Consider the following 17,363-nt stretch of genomic DNA (forward strand, 5'->3'; position numbering starts at 1 on the left):
TTTTTAAGAGAGAGTGTGGGGGGGGAGAATTTTTTGATATTTATTCTTTAGTTTTTCGGTGGACACAACATCTTTTTATTTTTATGTGGTGCTGAGGATCGAACCCATGCCCCGCGCATGCCAGGCGAGCGCACTACTGCTTGAGCCACATCCCCAGCCCTGTAGATAACTTATTAAAGAAAATCTCATTTGATATGATTTTAATGTTTGTATTTAGAAAGAAAGAAAGAAAGAAAGAGAGAGAAACTGGGGAAGTTCGGAGGATAATATTGTACCTAAAACTTGTGAAGTTTTCTAAGGGAAATAAGAGGTTGAACAACTAGCCAGAAAAGAAATAGTCAAGAGGTGGTGATCAGAATTTAGTTGAGAACCCCCACCCAAGATTCTGCTGTACTGTAACCTGGAGCTTTGTGGAGTTTTACCCCCAAACAGCCACAGGGCCAGAGGACAGCAAGATGAGTGTGGGAGGTTACAAAGAAAAATATGTTGGCTTCTGATTTGCTTAACCATGTTTGTCCTATGGAATTGAAAATAAAATGTGTACCTTAAACAGCCAGGCTTGATGAATCATTAGGAGGGAGTCAGCAAGAATGACGTCACCCCAATCTTGAGACTTTAGTATAATTATAAGGCCAGAAGCCTGAAAAATAAAAAGAAAAAAAATACCTCAAACTAAATATGTCCAATTTCATATATGCAGGTGTGTGCTATTCTGGAACATCTCCTCATTTCAGATTAACAAGGAAGACCTAAAAAAATGACTAGGATTTTATCAAAAGAACCTGGGTGTTTTTTTTTTTTTTTTGTTCTAATTAGTTATACATGACAGTAGAATGCATTTTGATACATCATACATAAATTGAATATAACTTGTCATTCTTCTGGTTGCACATGATGTAGAATCACACCAGTTGTGTGGTCATATGTGCTCATAGGGTAATAATGTTATCCCCATATTCCCTCCCCTTCCTTCGATCCCCTCTGCCAAATCCAAAGTACCTCTATTTTTTTCTTGCCCACCCTCCACACTTATTGTGAATTAGTATCCACATATCAGAGAAAACATTCAGCCTTTAGATTTTGGGATGGGTTTATTTTGCTTAAAAAAAAAGAGTCAAAAGATCAAAAATACTTATATTAGGTAAAATAGTGAGGTATACATCAAATACAATAAAACCAATGTTAAATATACCATTATATAGACCAGTGTTGTATGTGATTACATAAGAAATGATATTCAAAAAAAAAGGAAATGAAATTTCAAGAGAGTAATACTAAGTTTTTTTAAGATGGAAAGAGAAAAGAGACTTAAGAAGCATACAGTAACCAGTATGCATGAAATGCAGCATATTGATAGAATAACTGCATAAAATCATTTATTTACTAAATGAAATAAAGAAATCATAAAAAAAGAAACTAAGCTAATTCAAAAGGCTTTTCCTGGCCAAAGATGAGAATGAGTAAGTTAACCATGGCAATGGGTGAAAAGATTTACTGCATTAAAATCTAGAAGTTCGGGCTGGGGATGTGGCTCAAGCGGTAGCGCGCTCGCCTGGTATGCGTGCGACCCGGGTTCGATCCTCAGCACCACATACCAACAAAGATGTTGTGTCCGCCGAGAACTGAAAAATAAATATTAAAAAAAAAATCTAGAAGTTCATTAAAAAAAAATCATTGTGAGAGGGTGGTAGAGAGCCAACCACTTTGTTACTTTGAAAACTAGTCAAGAAAAGGAAAAAATCAAGGCTTTTGAATAAAAGGAAATAATTGAGCATTTTATCATGTCTTTTCCATAAGAGCTCAGGCTCTGAGTAGTCAAATATTGGGTAAGGAAAATTTTCTTTTCATGGCAGCTTTATAGCTAATAAATGAAGCAGTCATGCTAGAATGAGAGTATCACCATTTGGCAGCCCCTAATGATTTAATGGATCTCTATTCCGAGCAGGAATAGCTGCTAACAATGCATAAAAAGACAACCAGTCATTATGTGCTTCCTTGTAGAAGTCTACAAAGGCCATCTGTGACAAGTTGTGCAGGAAAAAAAAAGTCAAAACTGAATCTGATCAAGCTTCCAGATCAGGAGTCAACAAAACTTTTCTATAATGGGCCAGACAGTGATATTTGGGACTTTGTGGTCCTTAGGTTCTCTATTATAATGACTTAGTCTTGCCATTATAGAATGGAAGTAGCCAAAGATGACATGTAAACAAATGGACTTGGCTGGGTTGCAATAAAACTTTATTTATAAACACTGGTTGTGGGCTGGATTTGGCTTCTGGGTCATCGTTTGCCTACCTTTACTCTAGATCCAATTTGCCAATTTATAGAAAATTTAGAATACAGAAAAAAATCATAATCAACTATATTCAATCTGTGGGAAAATTCTTTTTTTAGGTGGATTAGGGGTAACTGAAGATTGAACTCAGGGACACTCAATCACTGAGCCATATCCCTAGCCCTATTTTGTATTTTTTATTTAGAGACAGGGTCTCATTAGTTGCTTAGCACCTCGCTTTTGCTGAGGCTGGCTTTGAACTCATGATTCTACTGCCTCAGCCTCCTGAGTTGCTGGGATTAGAGGCATGCGCCACTGTGCCTGGCTTGTGGGAAAATTCTTTTTTAAAGATTTTAGTTTTTTCAACAAATAAAATTATAACAGGGATGAATTACAAAATACATCAGTGATTCCCAATGTAGAAATGTGTAGATCTTATTTGAATCATGACTCACATAAACCATTAAAATAATTGAGGACATTTGTGACATAATTGAAAATAAGAACCTTTTCTGGATAGTTGAAGATATTAAGGTATTACTGGTACTCTGTAGGCAGAAAATATTCTTATGGTTATAAGACAAGATTTCTTTAAAAGAGAAGTAGTCCCATTGGAAACTCCATACTTATTCCATGGATGTTATATTTTCTCAAAAATAGAGTAGGAAACTTCATTCCAAGCAGGTTAAATTGGTTTTCTTGAGAGACAACTATGTGATGGCTATTTTGGTTTTGTTTGTTTTGATTTTTTTTGGTACCAGGGATCGAACTCAGCAGTGCTCAACCACTGAGCCACATCCCCAGCTCCCCCATCTTTTTAAAAAATCTTTTTAAATGTTTTATTTAGAGATAGGATCTTGCTGAGTTTCTCAGGGACTTGCTAAGTTGCTGAAGCTGGCTTTGAACTTGTGATCCTCTTGCCTCAGCTTCCTGAGCTGCTGGGATTAGAGGCATGAGCTACTGTGCCTGGATGTGATGGCTTTTGATCATTTTAAAAATCAAACATTTCCAATACATATTTGCACTGTGCTTTATATCCATTCTCCTGTGATCCCTCATAACAGCCCCATGAACTGCTTCTCATCATTCTCTTTTATAGATGATCTTAACAGTTGTGTAAATTCTGATTCAAATAAGGTCTACACATTGGGAGTAACTATGTATATAGTTTTTATCCTCTTTCACTTTATAGGCCTTTCCCTCTCCCTCTTTCTCTCACAGTCTACTTATTGGAGAAATTAACATCTTTTCTAATAGATTTGCCACAGCCTATATATATTGTTGATGATGATGTCTCCTTTCTTCTAAAGTTTTATCTCCTAAATTCCAAGTAAGAATCGAGGACTTGCCCAAAGTATCCCAAATAGGACAGCAGGGACTTGAATCCGGGATTCCGATCACAATTTGTGGTCTCTTTCTTCACTATTGCCATCATGCAGGCCATTCCAAGGAAAAGGTCAGTTTTCAAAACATTGAAGCAATGGCAGATGCCCCCAAACAAATGGTTGGCCTCTCAAAATGACTTAAAGGGACAAGGAAAAGGAGCACAATAAAGAAGACCAGTAGTTGGGGTGGGGGTGGGTTTTGTGTGCATTTACTTCTCCTCCTTTTAGACTCATGGACTTTGTGTTCCTGCTGATTGTGTAGTTCCTTGTCAGAGACAAGCCTGCCATCAATAGCTACTCATACCGTATCCTTCTGCTCCACCTTCTCTCCTTCTTCACTTCTTCCCCCTTCCCTTTCCTTCTTTTTCTCTTCCTATTTTCTTCCCTTACTCACCTTCTGTTTGTCCTCATTACCCATCCTCTAGGTGTCCTAAATTATCCCCCTTTCCTAGAAGCCTTACCAAGTTCCTCTGCTTATGTGATTTTCCCTCCATTACTCCTATTTTAATTAATTGATAACTACTAACCTGTCAATACTGTTCTGCTAACATTTCTCTGATTACCTTTAACATGTTCTGCCTTATTATCTTAAATACTTGGCTTTGTCTAGGGTTTCTATTAACTGCTTCACTGAGATAGTTGATGGACAACTGGGCACTTTGACCTACCCACCCTAGGCACCAGGTATGGTACCAAATAGAGTCAGGGAGAGAGAGGCTGCTGCAGCTCCAAAGTCCCCATGGTCAACTGGTTACCTTACAAGGTAAATGTGAAGGAGACACCTTCCCTGGAAAAGCTATCAGAGATGAGGAGCCAAAAGCACATGGTTTTGTCCAAAGAGGAGGATTCCTACTCTGCTCTAGAGATAAAGAACAACTGGTCTGAAAGAAAAGGAGAAAGTTGACCTGGAAGACCATAGATTGGCACACAGGAAGGTAAACTGAACACCGTTACTAATGGAAGTTTGCTTGACACAGACACAGTATGAGTCAAAGCAAACTTACTAAAAGCTGTTTAAAAGAGACACATGCTTTCCACATGTAGGAGTACTTGTGTAAGCATAATGGGAGTACTAAAAGAAATTTAATGGGAAAAATGCACCCAGAATCCTGCTCCCCAATAAATCATTTTTTTTTGTCCAGTTTAATGTGTTCTCTGTAATTCTTGTTCCCATGCACTTAGATTACTTACTTATAGTTGTATTTAGTGCAATCCCATTTGAAGGCTGAATGTTTTGCTAGTCATGTCATAAACCTTTCCTTTTCTATGATATTATTATATTACTTCAAAATGATTTTTTATGGCTGCATAATATTATATCAACTTAATGTATCATAATTTATATAATGATTTTCTTATTTTTCAAAATTTCAAGCTGCTTCTAATCTTATGTTATTATAAGTAACATTTCAATAAATACTTTACCTCTTTTAAGTTATTGCCTTCCCATTATTATTGTTATTGCCTTACTAATTATTGCCATATAAAAATAGGATTGCTGAAGCAGAGTCATTTATATTTTTAAGGCTATTAAAACAGTGTAAAATTGTTTTTTAAGTGAATATCCCACATTATACCAACCCCATTATGAACTCTCTAGTTTCTGATATTTCTTTTTTTCCTATGCCTGACTGATGTTTTTAATTTTGTATTTTCTTTTGTTTTTGGAGATTGGACCTTCCCTGAAACTCCCTGGGTTTTCTTTTTATATCTTCTCTTTGTGAATTAAGAATCACCAAACCTGCACTTCTTGTCATTTTTGCTTTATTTTCCTTTTCAATATGTGATGGAGTTTCTTAATCACAGCTTTATGCATGCTTCTCCATCTTTGTTTTGTTGTTGAAATTTTTATGTTCTTGCAGATCACTCTTATCCATTCTGTCTTGTTATCTTAAAAACCTGGATTTGTCTTAGGACTCCTATTAACAGTTTCATATAGACAGTTGCTGAACAATTGGGCACCTCGACTCACACTGAATATCAGAAAGTCTGATTCATCATGTCTGCGGTGGGCCTGGAGCATCTTGTGTTTTTAACAAATCTACCAGGTAATTCTGAACCACTAACCACATATGTATTGGGTTATTAATTGAGTGTCAATCATAAATCTGACTCTCCTTATATGTAGATATAAGTATGAATGTACTTGATACTACTTTTCTATGAGTTCTTAGGTTTTTAAATATTTAATGTCAAGAAATTTCAACACAAATTGTTTTTGCTCTATTATCCAGTGTTAATAATACAGTAGTTCTTGTGTATTGAGTATTTTCTATTAATCAGCAGCTGTGTGAAGGACTTTATATGTATCATTTTATTTCATCTTCATTACAGTCCTATGAGCTACAATTACTGTTACTACCACACTGCTATTGTTTCTTTTTCTTTTTTTGTAGTACTAGGGATTGAACTCAGTGGAGTTCTACCATTGAGCTAGGTCCCCCTTTAATTTCCTTTATTTATTTATTTTTGAGACAGATTCTCCCTACATTGCCCAAGCTGGCCTCAAACTTTCAATCCTGCCTCATCTTCCGAAGTTGCTGGGATTCCAGCTGTGCCCAGCTTACTATTATTGTTTTTTTTTTCAGTACCATGGATTGAACTCAGAAGCACTTAACCACTGAGCTACATCCCTAGCCCTTTTTTGTATTTTATCTAGAGAGAAGGTCTCACTGAGTTGCTTAGCACCTTGCTTTTGCTGAGGCTGGCTTTGATCTCGCAATCCTCCTGCCTCAGCCTCCCAAGTCATTGGGATAATAGGCATGCACACCTCCTATGGCTTACTATTATTGTTTTAAAGATAAAGAAGGGAAGGTCAAAGAGGACAAATAACTTCCTTGAGTCTACAGGCAAATCCAGAACTTGAACTGGAGTTTTTGACTTTAAAACCAGATATTTAACTACAACCCTGTTACCAATTAACCTGGTTTACAGGGAAACAGATAAAGATGGAGTTCAGAGGAGAGATGTACCTGCTGCAGCTTGAAGTCAACCATAATAGGAAGGATTCCTGGGAGGAAAGACAAAGAGGATGACAGGCCTTGTGTCAAGTGCAGGAAGTGAACCTGGCAGTGACCTCAGGATTCTGAGAAGATTGTCATAGGATCCACAGTTCCAAAGAGACTCGGTAGTCCTGGCCCAGTTTTATCTGTCACATTCCTGCTGTACAGATGCTGGAAAATCTCCTGCCTCTTTGGACTTCTATCATCATCTCTGCTTTACCTTCCCCGAAGTTATTAAGAAGAATAAGTGAAGGACTGATACAACCAGGGCCCGGCTCAATAATTCTGATTGTTGGAATTTATTATACAATGCTTAAGAGAAATGGAAAAAAAAAAAACCTAAGCACTGGACAATTTGATTTCCTGCCCACCCAAGAACTTTTGCATATCCCATTTTATTTGTCACTGTCACCTCTAACCTCCCTAAGACATACATCTTCAGGCTGGCCATTGACCAGCAGCTGATCTCACCTTACATTCTACTGAGAAAATGGAGACAACCTGTTAGAAACTGCCCTCTCCATGTGGGTCTGCATCTGCACCTGTGTTCTGTACCTGTCCCATCCCTGCCTCACCTGAATTCTGCATCCTGTCCCTTTCCTTCTCAAGGCCTTCACCCCTGTAGTCACCTCTCTCTGCTGGAGCATCTCATATTACAACATGCTATAGCGCCTTCCATTTTGGGAAAGAGCTTCAAAAAGAACTTTCTACTGATGGCTCCCTCTTTCCTCCTCCAAGGTGGGTCCCCTCTGTGGCTGTTGTTGCTCTTTCTGCTGATTTCTTCCCTTCTCACTCATGGCTTCTTCTATGCACTGTTTTTAATTATTTTGTTTTGCTTGTTTTGGGGTTCCCACTTTACTAACTGACCCCTAAATTTTGGGGTGTCAGGATTCCAGCCTGAACCTTCCTCTATGCCTACCTCCTCTTCAAGGATTTATGCATCCTCTTTTTTGCTAATAATTGGGTTCTGCACCTTCTAACTGAATTCCAGAACCACTCACCTGACTGGTTCCATTACACCTCCCCTCAGATGTTTAATAGCCTTAGAATTCACTTGGCAAAAACGGAACCCTCTGCTTTCCCCCTCCCTGCCCTAAGTCTGTCTTCCATCTCAGAGTGTGACACCAGGTATCCCCATTCACATGGTGACTTAAGCCAGGATCCTGGATATAATCTCTGATTCTTCCCTATGTCCCTCACCACATTCTCATCCAACAACAAGTCATGTTGGTTCAAATTGGAAGCCCACACCTCCTCCACCCATCTTTGAGTAAGTCACCACCGTCTTTTCCCAGCATTGCCACGCCACAGCCTCTTCTCTGCAGTCCTCTTTACCATCTTTCCCCCACTTGACAGCCAGAGAAATCTGTTTAAAATGTAAATGGATCTTAGGAGCTGGCTACCATGCAGAGCAACTTACTGAATGATGAGAAGCCAGTTCAAGGGCAGCAGTGAGGTGGCATTGAGGCTCTGTGGAGCAGAGATGAGCTCTCCCAGTGGGAGCTGATGAGATTCCTGAAACACAGAATCATGAGCAACTAAATGGTTGCTGTTTTAAACTGCTGAAAGCAATGTGAAACAGATATCAACTCTCCTTTAAATATCTCTTATAAGTGACTTCCTGTTATACTTCAGAATAAAATCCATATTCCTTGCCACGGCTTATAGTCCTTCAATATCCATTCTTTGCTCACCAATTTTCTTTTTTTTTGGGGGGGGGCAATACTGGGGATTGAACTCAGGGGTCGACCACTGAGCCACATCCCCAGCCCTATTTTGTATTTTATTTAGAGACACAGTGTCATTGAGTTGCTTAGTGACTCGTTTTTACTGAGGCTGGCTTTGAACTCAAGATCCTCCTGCCTTAGCCTCCCGAGCCACTGGGATTACAGGTGGGTTCCACCTCTCCCAGGCCCACCACTTTCCTTTAGCACACCGCGCTATGGCCACATGATTCTTTTCTATCCTTCAGGCCTGCTTCAGGCATGCCTGCCTTTGAGCTTGCTATTTCTATGGCCTTTCTTGTGGTTCTAGGTGAGACTGGATTCTTTCTGTTCCCTTAAGACTCAGTTCAGAAGATAACTCTTTGAATAGGCTTTCTCTGACCATTTTTATCACTCTGAAATGTCTCCCTATCTTCATCCTCGCATTGAACAGTCTGGAGTCATCTTATTCACAGAATGTATTTATTCTCTGCTTCCCCTAGTCGAATATAAGTTCTACAAGAGCAAGATTTTGTCTCTAATTTACAGTTGCATCCTTGGAGCATAACAGGTTGATGTATCTTGGACCTTTAAGTTTGATAAATGAGGGTTCTTTATTTTAATATTTAACAAGGGGCACATGATCATGCATCCTAGTGCAGTGCTTCTTAAACTTCAGAGAGTATCAGCAAATCAACAATCAGTGAGGTGAACAGAGAGCCTACAGAATGGGAGCAATTTTTTACCACATGCACATCAGACAGAGCACTAATCTCTAGGATATATAAAGAACTCAAAAATCTTAACACCAAAAAAAAAAACAACCCCACAAATAACCCAATCAATAAATGGACCAAGGAACTGAACAGACACTTCACAGAAGATGATATGTAATCAATCAACAAATATATAAAAAATGTTCAACATCTTTAGCAATTAAAGAAATGCAAATCAAAAATACTCAGATTTCATCTCACTCCAGTCAGAATGGCAGCTATTAAGAATATAAACAATAATAAGTGTTGGTGAGGATGTGAGTGGAAAGGCACACTCTTACTTACATTGCTGGTGGGACTGCAAATTGATGCAACAAATCTGGAAAGCAGTATGGAGATTCCTTGGAACAGAACCACCATTTGACCCAGCTACCTCACTCCTCAGTTTATACCCAAAGGATTTAAAAACAGCATACTTCAGTGACGCAGCCACATCAATGTTTATAGCAGCACAATTCACAATAGCTAATTTGTAAAACCAACTTAGATGCCCTTCAGTAGTTGAATGGATAAGAAAAATGTGATATATACACAATGGAATATTACTCAGCATTAAAAGAGAACAAAATAAAAAAATAAAATACTTGGGAATCAACCTAACCAAAGAGGTGAAAGATTTATACAATGAAAACTACAAAACCCTAAAAAGAGAAGTAGAAGAAAATCTTAGAAGATGGAAAAATATACCTTGTTCATGGATAGGCAGAACTAACATCATCAAAATGGCGATATTACCAAAAGTTCTCTATAGGTTTAATGCAATGCCAATTAAAATCCCAACGACATTTCTTGTAGAAATAGATAAAGTATTCATGAAATTCATATGGAAAAATAAAAGACCCAGAATAGCAAAAACAATTCTAAGCAGGAAGCGTGAATCAGGCGGTATAGCGATACCAGATTTCAAACTATATTACAGAGCAATAGTAACAAAGACAGCATGGTACTGGTACCAAAACAGGCGGGTGGACCAATGGTACAGAATAGAGGACACAGAGACTAATCCACAAAGCTACAACTATCTTATATTTGATAAAGGAGCTAAAAGCATGCAATGGAGGAAGGATAGCATCTTCAACAAATGGTGTTGGGAAAACTAGAAATCCATATGCAACAAAATGAAACTGAATCCCCTCCTCTGGCCATGCACAAAAGTCAACTCAAAGTGGATCAAGGAGCTAGATATCAAATCAGAGACTCTGCGTCTGATAGAGGAAAAAGTTGGCTCCGATCTACATATTGTGGGGTCGGGCTCCAAATTCCTTAATAGGACACCCATAGCACAAGAGTTAATAACAAGAATCAACAAATGGTACTTAAACTGAAAAGTTTTTTCTCAGCAAGAGAAACAATAAGAGAGGTAAATAGGGAGCCTACATCCTGGGAACAAATTTTTACTCCTCACACTTCAGGTAGAGCCCTAATATCCAGAGTATACAAAGAACTCAAAAAATTAAACAATAAGAAAACAAATAACCCAATCAACAAATGGGCCAAAGACCTGAACAGACACTTCTCAGAGGAGGACATACAATCAATCAACCAGTACATGAAAAAATGCTCACCATCTCTAGCAGTCAGAGAAATGCAAATCAAAACCACCCTAAGATACCATCTCACTCCACTAAGATTGGCAGCCATTATGAAGTCAAACAACAACAAGTGCTGGCGAGGATGTGGGGAAAAGGGTACTCTTGCACATTGCTGGTGGGACTGCAAACTGGTGCGGCCAATTTGGAAAGCAGTATGGAGATTCCTGGGAAAGCTGGGAATGGAACCACCATTTGACCCAGCTATTGCCCTTCTCAGACTATTCCCTGAAGACCTTAAAAGAGTGTACTACAGGGATACTGCCACATTGATGTTCATAGCAGCACAATTCACAATTGCTAGACTGTGGAACCAACCCAGATGCCCTTCAATAGATGAATGATTAAAAAAAGTGGCATTTATACACCATGGAGTATTACGCAGCACTAAAAAATGACAAAATCATGGAATTTGCAGGGAAATGTATGGCACTAGAGCAGATTATGCTTAGTGAAGCTAGCCAATCCCTAAAAAACAAATACCAAATGTCTTCTTTGATATAATGAGAACAACTAAGAACAGAGCAGGGAGGAAGAGCAGGAAGAAAAGATCAACATTAAACAGATACATTAGGAGGGAGGGAAAGGGAGAGAAAAGGGAAATTGCATGGTAATGGAGGGAGACCCTCATTGTTATACAAAATTACACATAAGAGGTTGTGAGGGGAATGGGAAAATAAACAAGGAGAGAAATGAATTACAGTAGATAGGGTAGAGAGAGAAGATGGGAGGGGAGGGGAGGGGGGACAGTGGAGGATGGGAAAGGTAGCAGAATACAACAGTTACTAATAGGGCATTATGTAAAAATGTGGATGTGTAACCGATGTGATTCTGTAATCTGTATTTGGGGTAAAATTGGGAGTTCATAACCAACTTGAATCTAATGTATGAAATATGATATGTCAAGAGCTTTGTAATGTTTTGAACAACCAATAAAAAAACAAAACAAAACAAAAAAATAAAAGAGAACAAAATCCTGGCATTTGCAGGTAAATGGATGGAGTTGGAGAACATTATCCTAAGTGAAGTAAGCCAATCCCCAAAAACCAAATGCTGAATATTTTCTCTGATATGAGGGTGCTGATCCATAATGGGGATGTGGGGAGAGGGGAGCATGGGAGGAATGGAGGAACTTTAGATAGCAAAGGAGAGGGAGGGGAAGGGAGCGGGTATGTGGGTAGGAAAAATGGTGGAATAATAAGTGTTGGACATCATTACCCTAGGTACATATATGAAGATGTAAATGGTGTGACTCTACTTTGTGTACAACCAGAGACATGAAAAATTGTGCTCTGTATGTGTAATATAAATTGAAATGCATTCTGCTGTCATATATAACAAATTAGAATTAAAAAAAAAAACTTCAGTGAGTACACAGACCACCTGGGATCTTGTTAAACTACAGATGCTGATTCTACACTTTTGGAAATTCTAGGCTGGGGCTTGAGACTCAGCATTGCTAGTACACAGAAGGGGCTCTGATGTACCTGGTCCATTGGGCACACTTCAAGCAGCAAGGCATTAGATATTTCTACCTGCTTCACTGTTTAACAGTCACATAAATAATTTTGTTCTAGCCAGAAGGGAAAATGATCACGTGGAATCCTTATCCTTTACTCAAGTGCTTTTCCATTTATTTGAATTAATAATTTTATCATGTCCAGGGCTGTCTTTGGGGTCTCTTGTGTTTTCACGAGTTGCATCTCTATCTTTAAAAGCAAAGGCTGCTTCTTGGAATTCAATCATGAGCTGCCTTCCATACCTTCTGGCCTGCAATAGCTGCCCAGGGAGTGACTTCAAGCTACTGTGACACAGGGTAAGGACCATGCCCACTGGGGCATCTGACTGATGTCCAGGTGTGATGTCAGCCTGGAGTGGGAGATCCCCAAAACTAAATGCTTGCAATCACTTTTATGATTAGCTAATGTCTCTGAGACTTTGAGTCACTAGCTGTTAGTGATTCACAGTTCACGGTGTCCATTCAGGTTCCTCAAGTAGCTTTGCCATCTAGCCTCTGTCTGTTGATGATGCTCCGTCCCTTGTGCCCGCATTAGCCTGTCTCCTTCATTTCAGCAAAAGGAGCAATGCCCCTTATATTCAGGGCACTGTGTCTTCCTTTGCCTCCTGAGTCCGGGCATTGTGGCTTTGGCTGCAGGCACCCTTTCATATCTCTTTGCCTCTGGTCTCAGTATTATTAATCCACATCAGAACTGGAAGGAGTGGTTAGTCCTGAAAATGAAGCCTCAGAAACAGCTTGGGAAGAAGGAAGACACCTAGAAAATGGTCTTTGTTCAGGGAATGTTTTAGGGCTTGTTATCCCCCCATGCATTTATGAAAACTCTCTCTTTCTATCCATCAGTCCCTGAGCTGGCCAATTTCCCACCCATTGTCTTTCCAGCTCCTCTTAACAGCCCTTAGAGTTAAACTTTCATGGCCCAGGGAGAAGCTGACAAAAGAGTCACATAGCTTCCTGGGGTCCTATAGCTGGAGAGTGGTAGAGCCAAAATGCAGGACAATTGTTGCAGTCTGCATTGCAGTCCAAAGCTGCTGTGGCTGCTGCTATTGCTCTCTATAGGTATATTCACACAGGGTCCTCTGGTGAAGGAGCCCTTTTGGTGGGCCTGGGCCTATGCAAGGCTTGGAGGAGCTATAGAGAGAAAATCCAGCAGAGTCATGGAGGAGGCTTCTCTTCGAGGGAGGCACAGGATGCAGATTGCTCTGCTCTGGAGTTCTTCTCAGGCCATCATGGCTTTCCTGGAGCACTCTGTGGCCAGGCTCCCTGGGATTCTCCAACAGGGCAGTCTTATACAGAAGCTTAGATACCCACATTAGGAAGTTGCTTCCTTTCCCCATATTGACCCCAAACCTGTTTCTTCACCTATAGGTCTTGCTCATTTGAATTTATACATTGACATTAAATCAGTAGCATCTCCGTGTGAATGAATTGGTCTTACCAGTTGTGGGACAGGTGGCCTTGGTCATTGTTGAAGATGAAAGGTACAGAAGAAGGGATGTTATTCCTGAGTTATCAGTTTCCTGAGTGTGAGGCCTTGCTGGGAGAGGTGACAAGAGGCAATATCAGAGACAGGAGCGGGAGTAAGCAACTGAATGAGGAGCTATTGAAGCTAACACAAATGGAGTTCTTTCCACATTCCCAGCATCATGTCTGAGCACTTGGAATTCATTGTCTCATCCAACCACCACAATGGTGCAGTGCTCAGAGGATCAGAGAAGCCAGGGAAACTTGGCGCCACAGCTATAAGTGTCAGAGCCATGGTTCCATTTGTTCTGCTATCTCTCTGAGCATGAAGACAAGGAGCAGAGCAAGGGAAGTCCAATGGTAAGAAAGAGCCAGAAGAGCCAATTATGGAATTTTAGGTGTGGATCTAGACGTTTTAGTTAGGGCTGGAATTCATGCTTTGCTGAATAGAAGGCAAAGTTTTCCTTCCTTCCTTTCTCTCCCATTCATTCATCTAACATATTTGCCCACATTTGGCATTGCATTAGGTGCTAAGATGTATAAGGCAAAACATTGTAGTTCCACACCAGTTATAGTTTGGATATGAAGTATCCCACCAAAATTCATGTGTGAGACAATCCAAGAATTTTTAGAGGTGAAATGACTGGATTGAGGGATGGAACCTAATTGGTAGATTGATCTGGGTATTAACTGTAGGCAAGTAGAGTGTGATTGGAGGAAAAAGTCACTGGGAGAGTGTCTTTGGGGTTTTTATTTTGTCTCTGGCTAGCAAAGCGCTCTCTCTCTCTCTCTCCCTCTCCCTCCCTCCCTCCCTCCTTCCTGGTCACCACACCTGAATTGTTTTTCTTCACCATGCCTTTCCTCCATGATGTTCTGCCTCATTCAGGCCCCAAACAATGAAGTTGGCCATCTGTGGACTGAGAACTCTGAACCCATGAGCCCCAAATAGTTTCCCTCCTCTGTGTTGTTCATTGAAAAAGCTGAACAAAGCACCACTTACCAATCTTGTGCTTAGAGAACACCAACCACGATTACCAACTTGATCTCTTTTATGATCATATGAATTTAAAAAATATTTTCTACACTTACAAAACAAACAAGAAGATACATCATATTCTCCATGTCATTCTTCAACTTGCGTTTTCCTCTTTGCTGCCAAGTGTAGGCAGTTTTCCCATGTGGATCTCTAAGGTGTAGACAAGTGGGGAACAGAACTAGACTGTTTTAAGGTTCTGGGGAAAACTGGGAAAAGAATCAAGGTAGCAATTTCACAGGCACCAAGTCTAGTTTCTATCCACCCAGGAGAGTGCCAGGTCATCCCTGAATTTGGCAGTAGCCCTGCCTGATAAGTGCCTACAGATGGTTGCCATGTGAATTCCTCTTCTTAGGTTACCATGCCCAATTCCCTTCCTCTCAGAAATCATGGCAGCCACATACCACTAGAGAGATATCTGAGCCTCTCAGGGTGAGCCTCTGAGCTAGATGCCTGGCGCTGGGAATGTTAAAATGTGGAGTTGAGGGAGGTATTGCTTAGCAACAGAATCTGCAGAAGGTTTGAGGGTTTTAGTCAATGTTTAGCGAGAAGTGAGTCAACACAGTGGGAACTTCCAAGGAAGCCAGTTTGTTCTACAGCCACAATTAATGGAAGCATGGCATTTAGGATGAAGGAGAGCTCTGTCATACCAGTCTCTGGACTGGTCAGACATTATCAATAGTAATGTACTCATCTGGACACTATGATTTCTGAGGATCCTTGACACTCTGGAGTGTGGGCAGAACAGCATGATGTGGTTTGTAGAGAAGAGTCTACAAATTCTGTCCTGTGTGTGACTGGAGGAAAATGAGGATGGACCCTTTTGCAGGGTCTGTAAAGGCATAATGGCTAGGTCCACTGGTACTGGGATCAAGAGAAGTTACTGCCACTAACAACATGACCTTGGTCAAGTTGCTCATCTTCTTTGAGCCTCAATTTCTTTAGCTATAAAAGAAAGCACTTTACAATGTTATTTATAAGGTCTCCCCTTGTTTGAGAGTTACCGATCTAACTTTATCCTCTATTAATCAAATAGCAACAGCTCTAGAAGTACCTTATACACAGCCAAGTGGAGTGTTCAAGGGGGTGGGCAATAAAATGCCCATCCTGGGTCTTAGTAAGTTGCAGAACTTGGCTTTCTCCTTGATTACCTGTGATCTTCAAATAAGGGAGGAGCAATCACAAGAGGGACCATAGACTCTGCCTCTGGAGGAGGAAGCACAGCATTGATTTCCTATGGACATTTAGACCTTGATATTTCTGAGCAATAAGATTAAGTCTCAAGGGGTTGGGGCTGTGGCTCAGTGGTGAAGTGCTTCCCTAGCATGTGTAGGTCACTGGGCTCAAACCTCAGTACCACATAAATAAATAAAATAAAGGTATTTTCTCCATCTACAACTAAAAATGTATTTAAAAAAGATCAAGTCTCAAAATGACTTTGTGAGATTAATTCTTCAGGACAATAACAAGTGAATTTTATTAAATAATAATAGTGATGATATCAAAGACTTTTACAGCTCTAACTATGCCAGTCCCTGATCTAAATGTGTATTACGTATGTCAACTGAGTCCTCAAAAGAAGAGCATTATGATTTCCATTTTATAGATGAAGGAAATTGAAATACACAGAGGTTAAGAACTTGCTTGAGATTTTTTTTTATTATTGTACCAGGGATTGAACCCAGGGGCACTAACCATTAAGCTACCTACATCCCCTCTCTTTTTTTATATTTTATTTACAGATAGGGTTTCACTAAGTTGTTTAGGGCCTCACTAAGTTGCTGATGCTGGCTTTGAACTCGCAATCCTCCTGCCTTAGCCTCCTGAGCTGCTGGGATTATGGGCATATGCTACATTTACTCTTGGAGACTTAATTCTGATGGGAAAATTGAACACATGCAATCCTCATGAAACAGTATCTAAAATGAATTATTCTAGAAGCTTCTTTCTTATCACTATTCAATCTCCTCTCTTCAAATACACCAAACAGCAGCAGGATAAAAATGGTCTCTGGGAAATGTGGTCAGCATCATCAGAAATATCAAAGCACTTTATGTATTGAGCAAAATGATTAAAATCCTTTAAGTGGCTTTATCAGTTTAAGAACTAAGTCAAAGAGATGAGTTCTTTCTCTTATTCTTTCACCCTTTTTAAAAATAGTGTTAATATAATTGTTTTTTTAAACTATAAATCTTCTCAAATCCTTTTAGAATTTCTAGCTGACAGAATGTAAGTAATGAACAATTGGAATGTATTTTATGTGCTAGCCTCTGCTCTTGTTGGTCTGATCCTCATTAGAAGTTTATGAAGGTCCTTTGTTTTCTATACTTTAGAAATGATAGTAATAGCTTCTATAGATCAATGTCTATGAAGAGCTAAGTTTTCTGTGTCTCATCTCATTTAATTATAACAACTTCATTTTACAGGTGAAGAAATGGAGGTTTGGAGGTCAGAATTTGGCACTGTGCCCTACTAAGATAAATTCAAAGCTTCTACTGTGCTACTTCCTCCTGGAGACCCATGCAGAGAATCTGTTTGCTCTGATCTTCAAGGTCCCTTACATTTCTTGGCTTGTGGCCCTTCCTCAGCCTTTGAAGCCAGTAGTGTAGCATCTTTACAT

This window comes from Ictidomys tridecemlineatus, chromosome 16 (assembly GCF_052094955.1).
Source record: "Ictidomys tridecemlineatus isolate mIctTri1 chromosome 16, mIctTri1.hap1, whole genome shotgun sequence".
NCBI lineage: Eukaryota > Metazoa > Chordata > Mammalia > Rodentia > Sciuridae > Ictidomys > Ictidomys tridecemlineatus.